General features: G+C 42.4%; 1 pseudogene; it reads right to left on the reverse strand.

The window, feature by feature from the left end:
* Window positions 1–23,039: 23,039 nt before the first annotated feature.
* LOC131916306 (large ribosomal subunit protein eL19-like) lies at window positions 23,040–23,611 on the reverse strand (annotated as a pseudogene).
* Between the last annotated feature and the right edge of the window lie 886 nt (window positions 23,612–24,497).

A 24,497-nucleotide genomic window follows, 5' to 3' on the forward strand; every position in this document is an offset into this window, starting at 1 on the left:
TACCACATGCATACAGGAACCCACGGAAGTCAGAAGAATCGTAGGATCCCCTGGAAATGGAGTTTCAGGGGTTTTTCAGCTGCCATGTGGATGCTGGGAGCCAAACCTGGGTCCTCTGTAAGAAGAACCAGTGTTCTTAACTGCTGAGCCATCTCACCAGCCTCTGTTTTTTGGTTTTTATTTTCTTCAAACAAACAAACAACAAAAAACCCCACTGAATAAATGGAATAATGAATGCATTTTTGTGACTAGTGTTTTTCCAATAATGTATTTGTGAAATGTGCCCATATTGTTATATATAGTAATATAGGGATCATTTCTACTTCTGTATAGATTTGCATCATCCAAAGACACTGACACACATTGGTCCTTTGCGCTGTGGATAGGTATTCAAGGAGTTTCTAGTTTCTAATCATTAGGAATAGAGCTTTCGGTAGCTAGCCTCCAATACGGCCCCAGTGATCCTTGAGTTTTGGCATTCACATGCTTCTGTGGTTCTCTACCTACACTATTCCCAGGACTGGTTGGTACGGCAAATAAAATATGGCTGAGTAATGATATGTCACTTCCAAGACAGGGTTATAAAACGCAATGAGGCTTTTCTTTAGGTGTCTGTATCTCTCTTGCTTGCTCACTCTCCCACTCTCTCTACTTGCTTTGAGGAAGCCATAAACATACCCAGGCACCTGTAGAGAGCCCATGTGTGGAAGAATCGAAGAAGTCTGTTTCATTTCTTTTGCTGTGATTAAACATCCTCACAAAAAAGGGGGCTTTATTTGGCTTATGATTACAGGTCCACAATCCATCGTGACAGATAAATCATATTGAGAACTCAAGCACCTAATCACATCACATTCACAGCCAAGAGCAAATGGAGAGGATGTACATCCTTGCTTGCTCTCATCCTGCTTTCTCCTTTCTTATACTCAGGGTCTCTGCCTAGGGAATAGTTCCGCCCTCAATGGACTGAGTCTTCCTACATCAATTAACAATCAATACTATTACCCACAGACACAGGCATCCCCACAGACCAACCTAAGCTAGATGATTTCTCAGTAAAAGTCTCTACCAAGTGTTCTATGCTGTATCTGTAACCAGCCAGCATAGTCTCTAACCAGCAACTAGAGTTGAGTGAGCTTGGAGTGGATTTTCCTCCCATAATGCCTTCTAATAACTGTGTTCCCATTGACAGCTCAAGTAAAACCTCATGAGAGACCTCACCAGCCAGAATCACTTGGCCAGGGCTTCATTGTGACTATCATGGGACATAGGCACTTTTCTTCTTGTCTTCTTCCTACATAAAGAAAAAAAAAAAAGAATCCCAGTGCAAGAAAGAATGTGTACTGACAAACAATGTAGGCCCTACTTACTACTCCCAAGGAATAAAATGGCCTTGCATCCACCTAAGTCACTTACTCCTAGAAACTGAGAGATAATAAACACTTCATGTTTTTTATTTCTAAGTCTGGAGGTACTTTTCTATACACAAACAGAAAAATAATGTACCATTATGAGATTTCCTCTGCATGACTTTTGAAGGACATGTGCACATATTTCTGTTGGCCATATACCTATTAATGGATTCCTGGATCCAAGGGTGGGTATGTGTTCAGTTTCAATGCCAGATGTATCATTTTACAGCTGTTGGGGAATTGTTAATTCAGTTGATTTTCCCACTAACACTGGAGAGTGACTGTATGTACAACTTCATTGATTTTTTAAATCTATTTTTTATTTCATTTCAATCACTCCAGCTTTTAGAGTGTCTATTTGGGAAAGGGGATGAGACACCAGAAATTGACCTGCACTAGGGAAGAGCAGCCTTGAAATCAGTCAAGAGATAAGAGTAGAAAAATGGGATTTAGATTGGAGTTTGAAGAAGCAAATCACCAAGAGATAAGGTCTTCAGAGGTTCTCGGGAAACCAACAAAACAGATTAGCACCTGAGACTTGAATTCATGAGCCTGAATCAGACTTGCACTAACACCCCAACCTTCATGATCTGAACTTCCCTACAGTATCTCATTTGGCCTCGACAACAGCCCAGTGAAGTAGATCTTACTATTGTCTCATTTTACAGATCAGGAGACTGAGTCAGAGATGAAGTCAACTAATGGACAGCACGCCACCAGTATAGATCTGGGCATGGGGCTGGAGAGATAGCTCAGTCAGGAGAGTGTTTGTTTTTTCGAGCATGAAGGTCTGAGCTCAATTGCCCATCCCATAAATATGTAAAAAAGTCAAGTGTTACAAATGGTATGTACCTGTAATCCTAAAGCTGAGAGGGTGGAGACAGGAACACCCTTAGGGCTCACTGTCCAGCCAGTGCAATGTACTTAGTGAGCTCCAGGCTAATGAGAGAGCTTGTATGGGAAAAAATGAGGTAGATAACACCTAAGGAATAACACCCAAGGCTATCCTCTGGCCTCCACACGCATGCACATATGTGTATGTAAAAGCTCACTTGTGTATACATGTATACACGAACACTCTCATGCTTACACACGCATACAGAATAGGACCTGAATTCTAAATGTAGAACCCAGTCATCTACCCACTTGTTCCTTTGAGATACAAGTAAACTTTGAATGCCTCACTCTGGAATAAATGTCCGAAGTAGTCGGAGCAGTGCAGGGTCAGGAGTCTGAGCTAAAGACTGACCGAGGTCAGCGGCAGTTCTGAGAAACCAGGACTAAACCTTCAGTGGAAACAATTACTGAGTCACTTACATCTGCAGTCAGGTCCTCTGAAAATGACCTCTACATATTTTCAGTATTTTAGAAACACCAAGACACCTTCCTCAACTAGCAAACATAGAATCTAAAAGGGTGCTTTTGTTCTCGGCCTCCTGAAGTTTCCTATGCAGGGAATTCAAAGTTTCCAACGTGAGCCCTCCTCTGGATTCAAGGAAGGCAGGGTGGGGTGGTTAATCTTGACCAGCATCTTGACTGGATTGGGAGAGGTCATTACTGAGGCACACCTCTGGGTGAACCAATCAGTAGAAAGATGGGTTTGTAGCCAAAATAAGATGGGAAGCCTTTGAGGAAGACACTGGACATTGATCTCTGGCCTCCGTTTATACCTGCACATACACGTGAGCATGTCCGCACACATACACACAATTCCAGGAAACACCAGACGATGATACGGCTTTACTTCGAAGCTGCTGATTCAGGCCAGCAACCTGCTGGCACTGAGTTCGTTTCCAGTCATTCATTCCCTTGTTGACTCATTTGTCCAGTGTCAGATGATCACGAACAACAAGCCAAACACATCTAGGGACTAGAAATTCAAATGGTACCAAGATGTGCATTGGAATTGATCTCTGACAAGGCTGGCTAAGATAGAGTGAGCATAAATATTCTATAAAAACAGTAAGACCCTATACTGCCGGTTTCCCAACCTGAATATTAATCATCCCTGTTTGGATTCCAGGACTTCAGTCATCAAGACAGAGTCAGAACGAAGTTATTTGAACAATCAAACAAGGTTATTTGAATTAAATACCTAGATGAATCGGTCCCTAATTTGTTTGTCAATCATTTTCAATTTAATTCAAAATATTTATGGCCCATGACTTTATATGTGTTTTTGTATCATTGATTTAGTTGTAGTTCAACACTGGCAAATTTACCAGTAGCAATTGAGAGTAATCCTTATTTAACCACTGAGGAGGCAGCCATCTTCTAGATAAACCCTTTGCCTAGGAACCTTGAAAATGAACAGACTTTGGGGCCACTGGGGCACATGGAGTTAAGAAAGACTTTGTGCTGATTTAACATGGAATGGGTCATCCTGTTATCTGCCACTCCTTACTCTGGGCTTCTCCGCCATTCGCCTTGGAGGTTGTAGGCTACATCCAAAAGAAAGAGAATGATGGGTTTGCTCACCCCGGCTTCCTATCCAGGAAAGCAAGCAGATGATTGCTCCTGTTCCAAGTGCAAATGCAGCATGGATTGCTACTTGTTTTACTTGCTGCAACTCCTTAGTGAGGGCTCAGACATTGGCATCCATAAATAAGTGGTGGTCCTATTGCTTTGTGAACCTAGAAGAAAGAAAGTGTAGGGGTAGAGTTAACACAAACAAAACAAAATAAAACATAACAAAAAAAAAAAAACCCTGTAAGTTTGGAGGAGGTGTGAATGTGATCTTCAGTAGTTCAAGTGCCTGGCCCATGCACAGAGCACGCTGTCTTGCACAGTAGCAAGGCCAAAGGGAGCGGAGACGTTGGAGGTAGGGTGGTTTGTGTTGCTACACTCCTCTGCAACCAGGCTCAATAACACCGGCGCTTGCATCAGAGGAAGGCTAACCACACATTTTAGCACTTCCACGGTTCTAACTTAATCGTGGCAGGAAGCTTTTCTGCTGCTGGGAGAACAAGTTGCGTCACTAGAGACATCTGACTCCAGGATCTAGTGTCAATCACTTTGCCTAAGGTCACTACAGATGCTAGGGTGTCTCCTTACAACATAAAGGCTTTGCCCAACTGACAATTAAGAGGAAACCCAGGGTACCATACATAATTGAGAAGGTGAGTTAAAGAAATATCTTGTCCAGAGCAAAATGAGAGGAATTTGTGACAGTTCTGAAGCCAGGCTTTTTATCTCCTTTTCGCTGCTCACAGTGCTACCTAGTCAATGGCGCTTCTCCTTTAGCTTGCCTTTCCTAGTGATTTCATGTCTCTGTAGATACAAGAAATTTCTCACCTATGGAATGAGAAAGGATTTGGAAAAAGATGGCATTCCCAAGAGTACTTTCCAAAGGACACGTGTCAGGGCTTGGCATTGCACAGAATATCAACCCTCTGAGCAGAATTGTATTTAGGACTTGATTTGTTCGTGACAAGCTGTGGATCAAATGGCGAGGCCACCTGCTCAGCAGACTTAAGAAATCCTCTCAGACAGCCCAAAGGTACCCAGGTCAAACAATTCATGTCTCACCTTCTCATCCAGGGTCTTAAGCTGGAATTTTGAGTGTGTCTTTCTCCTGGAGAATAACAGCAACAAACTGGAAAGTCTCCAAAATGAGGACCAAATAGTTTGCTATGTCATTCATGGAGCCCAAGAGGCTTATTGATGATGTCCCGGGGGAAGTGTTTACCAGCAGAAAGCTCTTGAGTAATTGCTCCCAGATAGATGCATTTCCAATAAGGGGCAGTGTCGGTGTGGGATAGGGAAGGAATGTAGAAGCAGAAAGATAAAGAATGGACAAACGCAAATTTTCATAGACAAGCTGCCACCCTGGTTTCTATTTGGAGCATGGTGGTGATATTTGAAGCACACAGTGAAAATAAAGCCCTTGAACTTGGAACCACAGCTACGATGGCGTATTTTTAAATGGTTACGAAAGGAGTCTGAGCATTTTGGAGGGCAGCGGCCAAGATTCTTGGGCCACTCCATGGATGGCACTTGAGATCTACCCAGCAGGTAGATAACACCTGTCACACTGAACTAGGTCAAGAAAAGACAAGGGGAGGAGACGACCGTAAAGAAGACAAGAGGGGCAGAGGAGCCTCTTGGGGGATCACCACAGTCTCAAAGACAAAAATTAACTTCACTAGAAACATCTGAAGACAGGCTTTAGGAAAAAATAAGACAGATTTTGTTTTATTATTATTATTTTTTTTAAGAATTAAGGAATTAAGGAAACTTCCCAAACAGAAACTGAAACAGGAGGAAGCAAACGCAGCATCGCGAAGTCCGTGGGACCTATCCCTAATGGTGTAGTAGAGTTCATGGCCATTACCGGCGTGACATCACTCTACCAGTAACTTCCACTCACCACTAGAAAATGTTGGTGCAAACCCCAGGTAACGTGATTGAAAGGGAAACTTTGATGAGATTTATGACGTCATCATAAGTTAGAGGAATTAGAAACTACGTAGAGAAGCTCAGTAGGATCAATCACTTCAGTAAATAAATTATGGAAAGTTTAAACACACATTGCCTGGATTTCCATACTAGGTGAAAACCAGTTTCTTACTGGGTCTGTAAGAAGGTTGTTGTTGGTGCTGTCTGATGGCTAGACAGAGTTGTGTGTAGACGAACAGCAGAGCTGTCATTTTGACAGAGAAGCCTCTGAGAAATAACAGTGGTGTGAGGACAGAGTAGTGGAGAAGAGTGCTGACCCCAGGATAGGGTGCAAAATGCCATGTGAGATTACAGGGGGTACCCGGTGCGCAGACATCAGAGAGGCACTATGCGGTCTGCAGCCAAGGCTGTTCTTTGATCTCCATCCTTCAGACCATATTAGTTATCTCCCCAGAGGGCTGCCCTTTCCCTCCTCACACACTCAATGCAATCTGGAGTCACAAAGGGCAAGAAAGGTTGGGAGTGGCCACACAAACATATTTACTTCCCGGGCATGTCACCCACCTCCGTGTGAAGCCATGATGTTTAAAACACAGTGGGCACTCGTTTCCAACCAGTTCAGTTTGTGCAAAGCCAGATTAGGAAGGGCGTAAGTGATGATGTTGCCCAAGATGTTTTGGCTTTAATTATGCAAGGATGAATCACCGTTACCCCTTTGCTTCGTCTAACTTCCTCTAGTGCATTGGGGGATATTTCGACAGAGCAAACTAAGTTATGTAAGTTTCAGATTGTACACACTCAACCAGGCACCTTTGAGCCAATGCTACATGAAAAATATAGAGGTAAATAGTGTTTATTGAACTCAAAAAGCAACATAACAGGGCTCTTAAACCAAGTATGTAAGTGGCTATATGGTTATAATGCTATAACCAGAGCAAGCAAGCGAACAAACAAGGGTTGGGGTGGTGTCTCCTATGGTACGCATAAAGGCCTGCATTCCTCTTCCCAGCACTCAAGCACAAAGCTAGGTTGGGTGTGACTGGCCTGTAGCCCCAGAGCTTGGAGCATGGAAACAGATGGATCCCCAAAGCTTTTTGGCCAGCCAGTCTAGTTGAATCAATGAGCTTCAAGTTTAGTGAGGGGCTAAGAGGAAGGTGAAGAGCATCACTGAGGAGACACACATGTCGTCAACCTCTGGTCAACATGTTTAAGCACATATCCACACTAACAAGCACATCTCCTCTCTCTCTCTCTCTCTCTCTCTCTCTCTCTCTCTCTCTCTCTCTCTCTCTCTCTCTCTCTCACACACACACACACACACACACACACACACACACCACACCACATCACATCACATCACATCACATACTGATGGGAAGAGAAGAATGAGAATTAAAAGGCAAGTTGATTGCATGGAGGCAAATAAGTGTGTGTGAGGGCACGTTTAAATGCACAAAGTCTAAAGCAAGATGACCAGAATTCTAGTTCTGACCCTGAGCTGAGTGTTCTTCGACAAGTCACTGAGACCCTAAATAAACTTCAGGATCTATGTCTGTAAAAAATCAGGATACAAACAGTGCCCATTGGGCTAGTTCATAGGTTCCCAGTGGTATATAATGAGGTCCCTTTGGATTGAGTAGGAAAGGTAAGGCAATTACACATCATAATGTCCTGTGTTGGGGGCAGGGGTAAGGTGAAGTCATTTCATCCACTTTCCCTGAGATGAGCTGACTCTAGGCAAATCTGAAGCCTACAACCTCTCACGAAAAGCAAGAGATTCTTCTGAAAGACTCTTTTTCTTGTGTTGGCAGAACTACAGAGCTGTGCCTTGACACAAATCATGTTACTATCCCAGGGAGGCTCAGCTGGTTTTCACGGAAGGCCACCTGCCGGCAAACAGCTGGCATGGGTGTCCATGTTCTATGGAGTTACAGCATGACTTTTCTTCCTGTGTTAAGTCTGTGTCTCACTTTATGAGGCAGCGAGCCCTGCCTTCCACATCTCAGTTCCAGCACCAAGGGATACTTGCCATTTGAAAAGGTCTTCAGTGTGGGAAGAAAAAGGGTATGTGTAGTCCGTGCTCTGTGATGCCACCTGCCAGCACTGAGGTGGACTGGCACCTCCCAGTTCCTTTCTCTTTCCAGGATAACATCGTTTCCTACTGGAAGGGGTGGAGTGAGAATTGATACCAACTTAATGTCTCCCTTCCTGAGAGGCCTGGCAGCATCTCTCCTGCCTATGTGACTAGTAAGAAAGTGTTCGCCAAGATGGTTATGTGACCACAGAATGAGCCTTGGTTTAGTAGGGGAGCATTAGAGAACTCTTCCAAAGGATGCTGGTCACTGCTCACAGGATGATTGTCATACATGAATGAATATTATTATGCGTGACACCATGCTTTATGGTGTCAGGATTTCCAACACACAAAACCTGGTATGCTGGTTCATTTCTATCCTCAACTTGACACAACCTAGAGTCACCTGGGAAGAGAGACCCTCAGTTAAAGAATTGCCTCTATCAGATTTACTTAGGCACATGGCTATAGGGTCATTGTCTTGACTATTCATTGATAGATGAGGGCCCAGCACACTGTGGGCAGCACTGTCCCTAAAGGGGCAGGTGGTCTTAGGCTATATAAGACAGCTTGCTGAGCATAAGCTGGAAGGCTAGCCAGCAAGCAACACTCCTTTATGGTTTCTGCTTCAGTTCCTGCCCTGACTCCCCTCAGTGATCCACTGTGACCTGGCAGTGTGAATTGAAAACAAACAAACAAACAAAACAAACAAATAAAAACTTTCCTCTCCTGATTTACTTTTAATCATTGTGTTTGTTACAACAACAACAACAAAAAAAAAGTCACAAGGATACCCAGGAATCTGAATTTCAAATTCTTCCTATTTGGATAATCTCAAGCATATCATATTTCTAAAACAGAATGGATTACCATGTTCCTGTTATTTATCTTTCATAATTCAATCTATGGGTGACCTAATTTGATTCCTATCTCCATTTCTGAGTGTTTTATGGCCAACTCCAGATATCATTTCATCTACCAATATTACAATGTGTATCTCTTAGTGATAAAATTCCAGAAAAGTCCATTTACCGGTATACCTGACCTTTAAAATTATGAACATTTTCTTTATATGAAATATCTGGTTTGCCTGGCATGATAGTATTCATCTTTAATCCCAGCATTTTAGAAGCAAAGACAGAGGATATTTGTGAATTCTACCCTGTTCTACATAGTAAGTTTCTGGCTGGCCAGGGCTATGCATGTTTTTTAAAGAAAACAAAAACTAAAACAAGGGCTGGAGAGGTGGCTCAGAGGGTAAGAGCACTGGCTGCTCTTCCAGAGGTCCTGAGTTCAATTCCCAGCAACCATATGGTGGCTCACAACCATCTATAATAAGATCTGATGATCTCTTCTGGCATGCAAGTAGATATGCAGACAGAGCATTCATATATATAAAATTAATTAATTAAAGAAATAACCAAAAAAATCCACCAAAGCCTAGTTAATGTTCAAATGTCCCAGAGTCCTTCATAATTTTTGTTACATTATCAATTTTAACTGATATACAACAGTTGCACAGATTTGGGAAGAACTACATTTAAATACATGGGCTCATTTTGCAGTGTTCAAGTCAAAATTATTTATAGACAACGTATTCCAATGTGTGCTGTTTCTTTACAGTAAATGCAGTCAGCATTCTTTCCCCCAGACTTTACTGTTATACACAATACTTTAGCAATGTCTAGAGTCATCCTACTGAACAATTATCTTAAATTGTTTTTAAGGTCAAAGACAAAATAAATCTTCCACACGGCTAATAAATCTTTTGTCTGGGCTATTTGTCCTGCAAAACTTCCTGGATTCTGGTTATACTTCCGAGGTCCCATTTAAAGCCTGTAGAGATGGCACAGTGGTTACGAGAGCTTGTTGCTCTTCCAGAGTACCTGAGCGTGCCCCGCATCAGGCTGCTCACAACCACCCATGATTTGGGCTCTAGGAGATCAGGTGCCCTGTTCTAACCTCCATGGGTATCCACACACATGTAGAATATACTCACACAGACACAAGCAGATACACTTAAATAAAATTTCAAAAGTTGTTAATATATCCATTGATTACTATAGTTTCATTTATTTATAAATAAATTTGTATACTTATTTTATCATTAAGAATTATGTAATAAATAACACGTTTCCCACTATCTGTTAAATGTAAAATCTTGGCCAGAGTAAGATTTGATGTTTTTAGCAATGATACAGGTGTTCTGAAGTATTGTGTTTCCCTCTGGAGCACCCACTGTCTCTTTTTAATATTGGTAACTATCAGTGGTGATTGTCCTACCCAATGAATTCATTTGGGATTATCGTTATTTATTTTTAGAGCAATTCATGTGGACTTTTTGCACATTAATGCTCAAGGATCCTGTTACAGTACTTTTTTACACACTGCTGGTCATGTTCTATAAAACACAAATCTCCCTCCCTCCCTCTCTCTCTCTCTCTCTCTCTCTCTCTCTCTCTCTCTCTCTCTCTCTCTCTCTCTCTCTGTGTGTGTGTGTGTGTGTGTCTGTGTGTGTGTGTGTGTGTGTGTGTGTGTGTGTGTGTGTGTGCCTGTGTGTGTAAGTCAATGGAAAGCTTGCAGGAGCATGTTTTCTCTCCCATCTGGGTCTACTGATCAAATTCCTGCCATCAGACCCGGAGCCATTACCTTTGTGTTTTGAACTATCTTACCCTCCCAGAGTTTTTCAGCACACACATGGTTGTGTGTCAAGAATCATAATCCAAGGCGACAGAGAGTCAACTGTTTCAGCATTTTTATTATCACATTTTCCTTAAATATGAAATTACTATGAATATGCATCCATCATAATACTGTTTAGAATCTCCAAGTAAATATTTAGGTGCAACTCATAACTTTCAATGGATAGGATGCACAGAAAACAAAAGTTGTAGAGTAAGCCAGGGGAGGGAAGTTGTAAGCTAGGAGAGGCAGGCCACCTCCCTACACCTGCCAGATAGAACCTCCTTCTCCATCTCCACCTCCCATGATTGTCCTTCGCTCACACTACAGCTGTTGCTCAGTGCTTTCAGGTTCTTTCAGACCTCTTTGTGATTTTTCCAGATGGTTCTAGGCCTTAAGTATTATTTCATACTTAGTTCTCTGGGAATCAGAATTAACTTTTAAAAGGATGAACAAATGACCAAGTAAGAGTCAAGAGATGTTAGACATTCCTGATGAGAGTAAAAGTGACACCAAAGATCTTTTCCAAAAAGATGACAGAGGAGAGAAAGTGTGTTGAGTGAGCACTGGGTGTGTGGATATGGGAGGAACTAAGAGTAAAGGAAAAAAACAAAATCATAATCCTGCTGCTTCCAAGATGCTTTTTTCTTTACAGAGAACATCCTATGGGCTTCTGAAAATGCCAACTACAGAGGTAAGGTCTCGGAGATTACTTACCACCCAATGAGCGCTCCATATAAAACAGATGTCGGCTCTGGCCTTAACATTGTCATTTTATCCAAAGTCACATTTTCAACCACCAATTCCATTAGCAGATCTACTACTTATAGCCCAGTAGACCAAGTCTGAATCTTCCTGGCTCTGCTAACCCAGAATAGGAAAAACTGCAGCTTGCACTTCCCTGGGATGGGTGTCTTTTCCTGTATCTCCTTCCTTTGAATCAGTGCAGTATTTACACATGCCTCTATGATATTCATCACTGGATAAATTATCATTCACTTGAGCACCTCTCTTTCTTGATTGCTGGCTAAGACTTAGACTTGTTCCCACATTCCATTCCATCTGGTTCTCACCCTCTCAGCATAGGGGGAGGCACCAATAACCTGCAGTGTGTGCTCTGTCGTGTAGCTAGAGTTTTCCTGCCTGGCCCACAGTCGCTCTGATTGGTTAGTAAATAAAACACTGATTGGCCAGTGGCCAGGCTTCTTGCTAACTGTTCTTATATCTTAAATTAATTCATTTCTATAAATCTATACCTTGCCACATGGCTTGTGACTTACTAGCATCTTCACATGCTGTTTGTCATGGCGGCGGCTGGCAGTGTCTTTCTCACTCAGCTTCCTGTTCTCTCAATTCTCCTCTCTGTTAGTCCCGCCTATACTTCCTCCTGCCTGACTACTGCCCAATCAGTGTTTTATTTACTAACCAATCAGAGCAACACATTTGCCATACAGAACATCCCACAGCACTGTTGAATACAGCGTGTAGTGTATGATGACTTGGAGCTTGCTTTAAATTGACCAGCCCAAGGCAGTGGACAAGAAGCATTTGCAAGATGACATATGCTATTAACTCACCATTTTACTTGGGGGATGAAATCATATGCCTACTGGAAGCTCAGACATTTTTGTAACCTCCAAGCCCTATTCAGGAAATAATCTCTCTCTCCAAATTTGATCTCACTTTTCTAAATCATGCTGGGCTGCAGTGATCTCCTCTGCTTCTCCCCACCTCCTCCTCCCCTCAGATTCCGGAGGCACTGGGACATTTCTTGCTGAAGCAGGCTAAGACCACAAGCTTGATCATCCTGTGTTCCTCAACAACACACACTGCCTCTCCTTCCAGTCCTCAATGGTGGGCCACTAATTTGGAAACACAGTAACTGTTGGTTATTGGTTTGGGAACCCAGGCACAAGAAAAGTGTGTTTGTTCCTTACTTGGTTCTTGAAAGTGTTTGGAGCCCTTGAAGCCTGAGTAGGGAGTTGTTCATACCAGCTGAAACAATCACAGGATCCAAGCTAGAGACACGGTGGTGGTGGTGGTGGGGAATAGAAAGAAAAAAAAGGAAATAAAAAAACCAACCCAGCCCCATTCAGCAGTCTCCCCATTCAGTTCAGGATGGTAGGGAGTTTGTGAATCTAGCTAACAGCAGCATTCCTGGAAAACTGGCCCACTGCAGAGCTTTCTTGTGAACTTATCCACCTGTCATGCTGAGGCTTGGAGGGGAGCCAGGGCAGGCAGGAAATAATAGGCTGCAGGATACTGGTGTGTGTCAGTGGCCCCGACCCTCCCATTCCTGAACACAGATGAGCTGGAAGTCTGCGAGACGTCACCACTGCGGAGGGTGAGCTTGGAAGGCCACAGAAAGTCTGGCTGGGGGAGGGAGAAGGCCAGAAGGTTGCCAAAGGATTAAATTCATGATGGGTCCCTCTTTGGGGCTGCAGAATCATCTCTGCAGGGAAATGGTCCAGGCTAAGGCTCAGACACATCCATTTGTTCCCACTAACCTCATCCTGAACACATCAGGCTGAAGCTAATGCAGGATAGAATATCTGAATTCTTCCACCTCCCCCGTTTTCCCTGGTCTCCTGGCCAGTCATAGATCTGATTATGATGACATCAGCTGGCTAGAATTAGATAAAACTTCCCTTCTCCACTCTGGACTCCTGGATTCGTGTTTTGTTTTTAATTTCCAATGACTTCACTTTGTCCGCTTAGGCAGCCCCTACACTCTCTGTTCCCGTCAATGTAATTATCCGTCTTCTCTTAGGATTACTCAACATGTGGGGAGAAACACCGGCTCTCAGAGCACTCGTTAAATTAAGATGAGCAGCACTGGCCAAGTCAGAAGTAGTTTGCTCTGCAAGCAAAGAAGTCTAAAGTCACTGGCTGTCATATTGAAACAGCATTTGCCATTTTTGACATACCTAGTCCTATTGTTGGAAGGAAGTTTATAGACATCCATGCTTCCCTAGCTACTTGGCTATAATGGTTTTCTTATAATATCCCACAGGCGAGACTGATGGATTTCTCATGCAGCCTCCCAGCCAGTTAGAACCCACTCATGCAATAAAGGTGATGTTAACCTCCCAGCTAGAAGTAGAGGATATGGGGGATATTTCAGCTTTGAAATATGCAAGTATTATGAAGTCTGTGATTTTCACTTCTTGTTTCCCCGGCTTTTAAGCATCCAAGCGCAGCCAGGCGTTGGTGGCACATGCCTGTAAACCCAGCACTTGGGAGGCAGAGGCAGGTAGATCTCTGTGAGTTCCAGGGCAGCCTGATCTACAGAGTGAGTTCTAGGACAGATAGGGCTACACAGAAAAAAAAAACCCACCTCAAAAAACAAACCACATACCCCCCAAAAAACAAACAACAAACAAAAAATCATCCAAGTACCCTAAAGGTATCATTCATCTGAAAGTATCATTATCTCATAGTCTCTTTGTAATCCACAAAAGTGCCACATATGTATTATTCTCATTTCACGGTGACTTTGGTATGTGACCTCCGCTTTAAGAGCCACACATGACATGCCAAAGCCAGATGTTGTCATTCTTATAGTACCAAGTTTGAAGCAGGATATAGCAGTTGGGGACAGGTTTCTAATGATCTCCAGAAGCAAAACCTATAGGAGAAAATCACCAGAAAACATCGAGACTATTAACAGATGTTGCCAGAACAGGGCACTGGACAGGGTCCTATGGTTGTGATCATCCAAAGAGACACTTTAATACAGTATCCACTTGACACATATGGCTATTCAGTTTAAATGAACAATTAAACAGAATTTAGAATCCTACTCCTTAGTTCACGTCTTCAGTCACTTTATATGGCTATTGTAGCTACTGTATTGAAGGGGGACGGTTCTAACATTGCTGAAAGTTCTGTTGGACAGTAGAGTTACAGAGGAATGAAATGAACAGCTCTGCAGGAGGGAAACCGGGCCTAGGATTGACTATAGTGTGAGAAAGGAGGTGAGGAGCAGGCACGGTGGTGAGGAGGCAGTGTTAATTCTGTCCATTTCGTCAGCTGTGCAGTTGGAGCATATTGTTTAAGCTCTTCCCAGTGGCTCTTTCCTGTAAAATGTGGGTACTGGATAATCTGCTTTCCCTATGTAATTCAATGTTAGGGTGAAATGAGACCTTGTGTGCACAGGGCTTAGCCTATCTGGCACACAGCATGCACTCATGCATTCATGATTGTTTCAAGGGTTCTTTCTGTGCATCAAATGACCAACACACACTGATGACTACTAATAAGCCTGATTGAAAAGGAAGCTTCGGTAATATCAAAACTGAACAAAATAGGACAGCTATTAAGCAACGAGGTAAAGACAAAGTAAGGCTCAGTGAAAGACTTAGATCAGCTGACAAACAGCAGAAATCTGACTAACCTGTAGCTTACGTAGATCTATTTGCTAAGGAAATCTTCCTTCTAGCTGTCTGTTCTCCATCTCCAATACATTTTATTCTCACAGTTGTGTGAGTGGCTACCCCAGGAGCTCTATGTATTCCTAGAAAGACAAATAGGCTTTACCTTGCCATTTAGAAGGGGTCACTTCCACACAGGCCTCCTTCAATCCTGTTGACCGGAAGGAATTCCTCCTCTCACTGCCCTAAACTATAAGATACAAGAGGAAGGGAGAGTCAGAACAAACCACATGAAGTTGCCGGTAGTTGAGCATTTTTACCAACAAAGAGATTGTTTGATACAACACATCGTAGGAGTCGGACACAGGGGAGTCCTGAATGAAAGTAGGATTCTGTTACACAAGGAGAAAGCACATCCATTGGCAGACACCCACCATAGTGCTGCCTCCCACAGGCAGGTCTGAGTCAGAAGGTTCCCTGAAGGCAATTGTTATAGCACTCCTGGAAAAAAAAGGGGGGAGGGGACTAGTATTGCTTAGTAGAGAGCTGCAGAGATGAGATAAAAAACTACTCCGTTTAATCTCAAAGTTCATGTGCCTGGCACATTTACACACACACACACACACACACACACACACACACACACACACACACACACACACGGTCCCCTGGAGAAAGCCCCCTTTCCCTGGAAATGACACGAAATTCAAAGAAAGTATTAGGTTTGATCTAACGACAGAGCATGTGTTGCTCAACGATGTTAAAATCATCCCCAGATGTGTGAACTCTCTACCAGAGGTCTCAGTCACAACAGAGATGAAATGAGATTGCACACGAGTGCAGAGAAAGTGTATTGGGTTGTGTTGTCAGGATTTAATTCTATTTATATGCCACCTCCTCCCCTTGGGGGAAATGGCTGTCTGCTTTCACATTGAAAGGAGAAAGCAAGAAGCATTAGGAGAGAAGGTGGTATGGGTGAGGATCATTTTGGTTGGCTTGGCATTTTACGGTTTTCTTCCTTTCTAGTAATTAGATGGATTTCTCCTTCCAAGGGGAGAAACTTCATTATAATCAGAGACAACAAATCCACCGATTTGTCTAAATAGTATGAAACTTAGCCTTTTATATGGTTTACAATTACATTGAATTCCATGGTGTACATCTCAGAAGACACATTTTTTTCACATCTCCAGGTATATTATTATTTATTGTCAGTTTTAGTAAACAGTTTGCCAGTCCCACGCTTTAGCTGCCTGTTGAGCATTGCCCTTGTGTGGTGGGCCACAAGAATATATTATAGAGATTCAGCTGTGTATTAAAGCTATACTTTGACCAGCCAAGGGTCTGTCAAAAGGCAAGCCATTTATTATGAATAATAGGTGTGATCCAGCTTTTAATATTTCAGCTGCCTTCTGCTATGAAATTCTTGCATGCCCAAATATTTCCAGACCAATTAGCAAACAGTTCAGCCCCTTAGACCTGCTGAACTTCTAGGTAACTAACTCCCAGACTGAGCCTAGGAGACAAGCTGGCTGGAGACCATAGCTTTGCTTCTGTGCAAATGAAGCTCAGACCTTCCCCTTGCCTGGAGGCCTAGTGGTTCTCCAGAGCAGCTGACTGAGAACAAGAGAAGTTTCTACATATCAAGGTGGAAGGTAGAGCAACATTCCTGAGGAGGAACCATGTGGCGAGAGGAAGAAGGAATAGGTGTTTTCTGTAGGACAAAACAGCATGACCAGGGAGAAGAGAAGAACACAGAGGTAATTGATGGTAAGGCAGAACTCTTGTAGAGTTCATCAGAGCCAGGAGTAGAAATCAAGTAGAGATGGAGGGAGAAGAAACAGAGGACCAAGATGAGGCAGGAAGCATAAGAGCTTAGTTGTTAGCAGGATTTTGAGGGAACAGTAAGAGAGAGGACAAAGAGGAACTGAAGCTATGGAGAGAGGATTTCATCCTAGAGAAATAAAGTAGATGGATAAAGAGCTTGGTATATCTAGATTTATTCTTGTCCTGAATGCCTGACAGAGCTGTAGCTGAATAGATGGAATTTTATCTTAGAGGGATAAAGTTAACAGACGTAAGAGCAGAGTATAAGTAGATTTTTTTCCCTCAGATATCCCACGTTGGATGTAGCGACTCCCTGGACCCTGGCAATCCATACCCTTGAAAGTCTCCAAGGCAGCTCTGTCTTAGGATAGCCAAAACCTTCCTGAACAAGTCACAGTGCAATGAAGCCCCATGGCTTCTTCTGCCACGATCCTTCCTGCTAAATGACACTAGCATTCACCCAGTGGTTTAGACCCAGAGCCTGGGAGGCATGGCTGAGTGTTCTGGGTTTTTTTTTTTTTTTTTACCTTTTCATACTCAGACAACCCCCAAACCTGTCAATACAACTTCCTAAACTTTCCTCATACAAACAATGGTATGCTAATACTTTCTACACTATCAGTAAGGATTTGCAGTTTAACTAAATAAGGGCAACTCTTACAACAAACTCTTATCCAGTCCTCATATGGACTCCCTTGGAATGCCACTACATAGTTTCATCACTGTTTCTCTGTCTCCACGGAGGTCTCTGGGGGACCGTTAGCCCACCAATGTCTAGGTGACTCCATATCACATTATTGATAAACAAATTCCATTGCAGTTAAGGGGCCAGAGGTAGATGGCCTAAGTGTTGAAGAGTTAAAAGTATCCTCCTTCCTTCAAAATGAAACCTCATGAAAATGAAGTATCTTTCTTGAGACACTTATACTCCCCCAACCCCCATCTAACAGGTATCAAGCACAGCATAGGAAGGCTTTCGATAAGTGTTCATTGGGTGTTGGGAAAATGAGAAATATGTAGAATACTCACCTAAATTTTGAATTTGGAAACATCTTTCCTGATCATTCTTACTGCTCATTATAGTTTTTCATATTTCCAATATCTGGGACACCTTGGATTCAAAGTCAGGAGCAACTTGAGGAATTTAGTATCACTGCCACCAGAGGTCCAATTATTAATTCCCTTTCTGCTATTACAACCTGAAGAAAATTTCTTAATTTGTAAAATTGCAGTAAGTATTAGAGGAGAGACAGGATTTGAAATCTCAACTTGGGGAAGCTGATACCATGAGAGTAGAGGATTCAGGAAGGTAATGTGAGAGGAAGCCCTGAAAGAGAATAGATAATCAGTTAGCAAGCATTGTTGCTTCTGTACTGCCAATCAATAGACTGGCCTGGCCTCTGGCAACACTGTCAGCATCCAGGGAACTTTCAAATGTTTGGAACTCCCCGACCCATTCACTAATCAACCAGAAACTCTTAGAAATCAACTCATGGCCCGGCATGGTGGCTTGTACCTTTAAACCCTGCACTCGGGAGGCAGAGGCAGGTGGATCTCAGAATATGAGGTCAGCCTGGTCTACAGAGAGAGTTCCAGGACAACCAGGGATAAACAGAGAAACCTTGTCTCAAAAAAAAGAAAGAAAGAAAGAAAGAAAGAAAGAAAGAAAGAAAGAAAGAAAGAAGGAAGGAAAGGAAGAAGGGAGGAAGAGGGAAGGAGGAAGGGAGGGAAGAGGAGGAGAGGAAAGGAAGGAAGGAAGGAAGGAAGGAAGGAAGGAAGGAAGGAAAGGAGGAAGGGAGGAAGAGGGAAGGAGGAAGGGAGGGAAGAGGAGGAGAGGAAGGGAAGGAAGGAAGGAAGGAAGGAAGGAAGGAAGGAAGGAAGGAAGGAAGGAAGGAAAGAAATCAGCTCCTACTTCTTGTTAGGTGGAATGGTGAGTCAGTGTAGAAATAGTTGGGTTGTTCTGAATGTGTGGTTTGGAATACTAGGGTTTGGTTCATAGCACAGACACTGGGCAGTTCACAACTGCCTGTCACTCCAGTCCCAATGGATTTGACTCCCTCTCCTGGCCTCCATGGCCATAGTACACGTGGTGCACACACATATACATAAAATAAAATAAAGAAATTCTTCAAACTACAGACTTCTCTGTTCTGAAAGTTGTAAAAGTAACCACACAGCTTTCAATCTTTTCCAAACTGTATCTCTGCTACAGAGCACACCCCTTCATTTACCCATGCGTGCATTTGATGGGCACCTTATTATTAGTAGTGTGGGTCCCCAGGTGCCTGCTGTGAAGAGGCTTGTATTAGAGGGAGGGAAAAAAGCAACGCGGTGAACGGGGAAATTTAAAATATCGATGTGTACAGTGGATAAATTAAAACTAAGATATGAAAAAGTGAAGGGAGGGGAGGCAGGTGCTTTAACCTGAACAGTTAAGGATAGTCTCTCATCAGGTGAGAAGGAGCTAGCTGTGGGATGCTGTGTGGAAGGTATCAGACAGGAACAATCTTCTTACATTTGAAACATGAGACAAGAGTGCCTGATGTTTGAGAAATAAACGGTGGGATGTAAAGACCCAGTGGAAAAAAGAAGCCAAATCATGCCAGGACAACCTTGAAAAATAAGGAAGATGGGAGATTTTGTCTGCGCTTGGAACACTCTGTCAGGCCATCACATAGTTTGAAGCAGGAAAGTACAAGATATGATCAATGTCTTAGTAAAATCACCCTAGCTGTCATGTGGAGAACATTTGATATGCTAGAAATGGAGAAATGAGAAGGGGTTGAGGGTACATGTCTGAAGCAAAGTTGAAGGAACATCTTGGTAGAGTGGCTGTGAATGGTCGAGAGAAAAACAGAATATAAAAAACAGCTGCCTGTCTCTTAGCTCGAACAACTGGATAGTGCTATTTCTGACATGGGGCCTGGGGAAGGCACAGGTGAGAGCACCAAGTGACGAGGCATTCTGTTTTGATTATTTACAACTTGGGATGTTTTTCAGACAATGAAGTAGAGATTTGAACCTAGCCAGTGAAGATGTGATATCATTCTCAAAGTAGAGATGTGAATTAGAATATCAGTGTGGAGGCACTGGCTGTAAGGGGAATAGAAACTACAAAACCATATGAGATAACTTAAAGATGAAATAGAAATAAGGGGAACAGAGAGTTTTAGCCATGTGCAGAGATGTGCCAAACTTCAGAGACCAGGCAGAAAAGTAGATGGCAAAGGGGTTAAAGGACAACCAGCGGAGGGTGTGGTGTACAGAAGCAGGAGAAGGAGACTTCATTATGGAAGGGAATTGAACTGGATGATGATGAGAGAAGAATGAGATGGAGACAGAGAAGTTATCACCGGATCCTGCATCACAGAGGACTTGGATGACCCTGACTCAGCGGGTTATGGAAATAATGGAGGCAAAGTAGGGAAAGCCATTTGTGGGACAGTTTTAGTAGTTTTCCTTTGATGTGGAAGATAACAATAATTGAAGGGAAATGTGAAGGACTAGGATGTTTCTTTTCTGTGCTGAGATGGAAGGCAGGACCACACATCTGTTTGCCTGGAGGAAGGTCCACAAAGAGAAAAACTGACTAGGCAGGCAGCTGTGCACATGGGAATTCTGCAACATCTTCCTAATTTTTCTGTAAATCTAAAACTGCTCTACATTTGCTCTTAACTAAAATAAAAGGCTTATTTTAAGAAAGAAAAGGATGAGATATAAGAAAAGGAACATTCAGAATCCCCCAAATTGTTAAAAGGTTTTATTGTTAAAACCTTGATAGAAAAAGACAAAACTGGCTGTCAATGAACAGTCTCTATTTATTTATGAATAGCAAAATGAATTTCAGTACACTCTAGAATTTACAAAATGATAACATTTAAGTACTTTTGTCATTATGACAGCAGGATGGGAGGTATTATGACTCCTGTTTTATAATGTAAGGAAAGTGACACTTGGAAGTCTGGTCCCACTGAAAACTCGCTATGTATCCCCAAGAAGACAAAGCCTGAATTTCCACACCATGTTATATGCTTGGAATGGGTTTGAACACATTGGTCATCGGAGTTTATCTTAGTAACATTGGTCCTCAGTTTCTTTTGCTGTAAGGTGAAATGATAACAACAAAATATACATAGAAGTCCCTAATACCTCGATGATTTTTAAATTATCTGCGTAGCTTCTTATGACTAACACGAGAAAGGTTAGGAGCATTTGCCAGGGAGACAAATGTGTAGACAGCCGAGAGAGATCTGAGAGCTCACCCCACACTGTCCGCTCCGGGTTGCTTGGAGGGTCTGTTTACAGCAACATGCTCTGTGTTGGAATCTTCCACATTGCTCCATGAGGTGTTGACAGCATCTTCTTCGCTCGTCTGCATGTGTTCCGTGGCTGTGAATAAAGCTGCATTAATGCTGAGTGGTCCTCTCTCTCTCCCCAAGGAGCCCCATCAGGAACACTTTAAAAAGCTGCATCTCCAAATGACAGAGTATACTTGAGAGTCCCTTTCAAGTTCTCTTACTTATCCAATTGCACTTTTTTTTTTTTTTTTGCAGTCTTTTGCTTGTTTGGTTTGGTAACAGAGCCTCACCCCCTTTAGGTCTAGAATGAATATCATCTACCTCAGAGTAGACACAGGGTACTCCGCCATTCCTGATGATGGGTTGATACTATTGTTTTACTTAATCTTTAGTTATTTTACTTATTGAGATCAGGATGCCTGGATTTCCAAGTCTGGCTTCCCTAGGCACTGGGACATGAAATCATCTAAGTTGATCTGTTTAAACTTTAGATTCCTCATTTGTAAAAAGACAACAAAGAACGCCCATGTCATGAGGTGTCTAGTTAGGGTTTCTATTGCTGTAATGAAACACCAACACTATGACCATAAGCAACTTGGGAAGGGGAGGGCTTATTTTGCTTATACTTCCATATCACAGTCCATCATCAAAGGAAGTCTGGGTGGAACGCAAGCAGGGCAGGAACCTGGGGCAGGAGATGATGCAGAGGCCATGGAAGAATGCTCCTTACTGGTTTGCCCCTTATGCTTACTCATCCTGCTTTCTTACAGCACACAGGACCACCAGCCTAGAAGTGGCATCACCCACCATGGGCTGGGCCCTCTTGTATCAAACACTAACTAAGAAAATGTACTACAGACTGATCTGCAGGCCAGTGTTAGGGAAGCATTTTCTCAGTTGGGAGTTCCTCTTCCCAAATGACTCTAGCTTGTGCCACGCTGACAATAAACTAGCCAGCACATGGAATTTTTGAAAAATTAAGTGTACGTGTGGTAGAGGATCTTGTGACTCTTGGCATAGCAGTGTCTGAACATAGACTAATCTTGTTTATCAAACACTTAAAAATGGTTTGGAGGGTTCCCATGTGGAATTTTTGAGAGAAGTTATGTTGCCTGCAAATTCACAGGCTTCTTTTCTGTATTTCCCTCATGACACAGTTCCTATTCCGCTTTACCTTTTACCTATTTGCTTCCATTTTATTTTGTAAACTTTATTTTTCCTAAGACAACAACATGAATCAGGGGTAGGGCACCCTGGAAGAAATATTCTATGAGACTTAACATAATTTTGTGACAGTGTTGCTGACTTAAAGATCAATATTGATGAGGCATAAGGATATCCAATAATTTGGAAATTTAAAAATTAGAAAGTCATTAGTGATCTGAGCAAGATGGATTATCATGCACACAGAGTTTAGTGAATTTAAAAAGATACAGATATTTATAACTATATGAGATAACATTTGTTCATTAAGTAGAATTAACCACTCAATTGTACAATTTAACCACTCAATTGTACAATTATTCCACAATATCTTGTATAAAATAAAAACATAGTGTTAACTTAGAAATAAACAAATATAGATGATGAGAAATGTATATCATTTTAAAGATACAGATAAAAATTAATGGAAAGAAAGTATAATATTTCAAACATTTCATAATGATGAAATAGAATAAATTAATAGCTATAAAAGACATGTAGAGTTAAAAACAAATACACAGACACACACATATGTTGAGGAAACAAAGCAAGATAAAAATAAGCTGAAAATAGATGTGGGGTGTCTATAGAACAATTGTAGATTTGTGTGCTATTAGGATTTATAGGAAGTATCTATTATTCTTATTCTACCTGTGATCCATTTAACACCTTTTTTTTTTTTTAAGGGCAATAGACAAAGGCTTGTTTTATTTTAATGACTGATCCACCTGAGGCCACAGGCAGCCATCTATATACAGACATGAGGGAAGCTTTATTTCTTGGTCTCTTCCTCCTTGGACAGTCTTTATGATCTCCTTCTTGGCCTGGAGACCCTCCTCCCAGCGCTTTCGGGCTTCCTGAGCGCCTCAGCCTGGTCAGCCAGGAGCTTCTTGCGGGCCTTGTCTGCCTTCAGCTTGTGGATGTGTTCCATGAGAATCTGCTTGTTGTTGAAGACATTCCCCCTTGACCTTTAGATACAGGCTGTGATACATATGGCGGTCAATCTTGGATTCACGGTATCTCCTGAGAAGTCGGCGCAGGATCCGCATCCTTCTCATCCAGCTCACCTTCTCAGGAGAATCGAGCGTTGGCAGTACCCTTCCGCTTCCCTATGCCCATATGCCTGCCCTTCCGTCGAGCCAAAGTGTTTTTCCGGCATCGAGCCCGGGAATGGACAGTCACAGGCTTCTGGATGATCAGCCCGACCTTGATCAGCTTCCGGATCTGCTGACGGGAGTTGGCATTGGCGATTTCATTGGTCTCACTGGGGGCCACCCAGACCTTCTTCTTCCCACAGCGGAGGACACTAGAGGCAAGCCTCTTCTGTAGCCTGAGCATAATCACGGCTGCGGACACAGCATCGAAAGGAAAGCCCATCTAACACTTTTTAAAGAAATGTTATTTTGGACAAAGATTAGTTGGCTAGATATTTAAGCTGCAATGTCACAACATTCAGACATGTCATTTAGAGCTATTTAGTTGGACAAAGCCAGCCACTTTATAGAATTTACTGAAACTCACTGCTAATGAAAAAAGCTTTGCTCTTTTCTTTTTCTTTTTCTTTCCTTTTTCTTGTACTACCAAATACTCCCAAGGATAAGCTTCCAACACAGCCATCAGTGTGCCTAGCCCTGTTTTAACGTGATCACACACAGCAGTCTGTGTTACTGCTCACAACATACATCCAAAGAGCATCTTTACTGTGTTTTAAAATCATTGATAGTCTTGGTGAGCTTCAAATAACATGGGAGTAATATCAATTATACTTAGATCATGACCTCTGCTCTTTGTTAATTACTTTATTTTACTATTTTGTTTTGTATGTATGTATGTATGTGTGTGTGTGTGTGTGTGTGTGTGTGTGTGTGTGTGTGTGTATGTATGTGTATGTGTATACCGTATTGTGCAAGTATGGAGACCAGAAAAGGACACTAGGTCTCTCAAAGCTAAAATTACACTTGGTGTGAGCTGCTCAGTGAGAGTGCTGAGCTCTGAACACAGGTCCTCTGGAAGAGCAGTAAACGCTTTCAACCACTCTCCAGACCTCCCATGTTACTCAGGTCCTCTGGAAGAGCAGTAAACACTCTTAACCACTCTCCAGACCTCCCATGTTATATTTTATGTCTCGCCATTTGACTTTAAGTTTGTCTTTATTCTATCATATTTTGAAAGACTTGGCAAGTTATAGCCATCTTTTGTACATTGTCAAATTATTCCAAAATGTGCCTCA

Source organism: Peromyscus eremicus, chromosome 8a (assembly GCF_949786415.1).
Source record: "Peromyscus eremicus chromosome 8a, PerEre_H2_v1, whole genome shotgun sequence".
Lineage (NCBI taxonomy): Eukaryota > Metazoa > Chordata > Mammalia > Rodentia > Cricetidae > Peromyscus > Peromyscus eremicus.